The sequence below is a fragment of the Eimeria mitis genome, genomic scaffold (genome assembly GCF_000499745.2).
Source record: "Eimeria mitis Houghton genomic scaffold, Emh_scaff117, whole genome shotgun sequence".
In the NCBI taxonomy this organism is placed as follows: Eukaryota; Apicomplexa; class Conoidasida; order Eucoccidiorida; family Eimeriidae; genus Eimeria; species Eimeria mitis.
The window spans coordinates 12,787-13,605 of NW_013567995.1; the positions used below are offsets into that span (position 1 = coordinate 12,787).

An 819-nucleotide genomic window follows, 5' to 3' on the forward strand; every position below is an offset into this window, starting at 1 on the left:
GAAAGAGACAAAGACAAAGAGACAAAGACAAAGACAAAGAGACAAAGACAGAGAGAGAAAAGAAACAAAGACAGAGAGAGAGAAAAGAAACAAAGACAGAGAGACAGAAATACATAAAAAGAGAGAAACATAAAAACAAAGAGAAAGACAAAACAAAGACAAGGATATATGAAAACAAAAACAAAGACAAAGACAAAGACAGAGATATATAAATATAAAGACAGAAGACACACAGACAAAGACAAAGAGAAAACAGCAGCACCAAACGGAGACAGGAGACAAAACGCAGGGAGATACATAAACAACAAACAGGGTTTAGGGTTTAGGGTTTAGGGTTTAGGGTTTAGGGTTTGGGGTTTATTAAGAAGGGCTATCAAGCGGAGACACCCCAGCAGCTAACTGTCTCCGTATGCTGCTGCTGCTTTGCTGCTGCAGCTGCTGCTGCTTTGTTGCTGCAGCTGCTGCTGCAGAGCTCAATTAGCCTGCAGCATTAGGTGCTGCAGCTGCTGCTGTTGCTGCTGCTGCTGCTGCTGCTTCTGCTGGCTCTGCTGCAGCAGCAGTTGCTGCAGCTGCTTCTGCTGCTTCAGCAGTTGGAGCAGCATCTGCAGCAGCAGCATCTGCAGCAGCAGCATCTGCAGCAGCAGCATCTTCTGCAGTTGCTGCTGCTGCAGCACTTGCTGCTGCAGCACTTGCTGCTGCAGCACTTGCTGGGGGAGCATTTGCTGCTGCAGCATTTGCTGCTGCAGCATTTGCTGCAGCAGCAGCAGTTGCTGCTGCTATTGGTACTAGGGTTTTGTGGTGCTGCGTGGAGACAGCAAG

At 47.6% G+C, this 819-nt stretch overlaps 1 protein-coding gene across 1 annotated transcript in view; it reads left to right on the forward strand.

Annotated features, from left to right (window-relative positions):
- EMH_0085680 (uncharacterized protein) overlaps positions 1–819 on the forward strand; it is a gene marked incomplete at both ends in the record, with an annotated part of 2,795 nt that overhangs the window by 1,118 nt on the left and 858 nt on the right. The gene's annotated exons all lie outside the window — the stretch shown is intronic.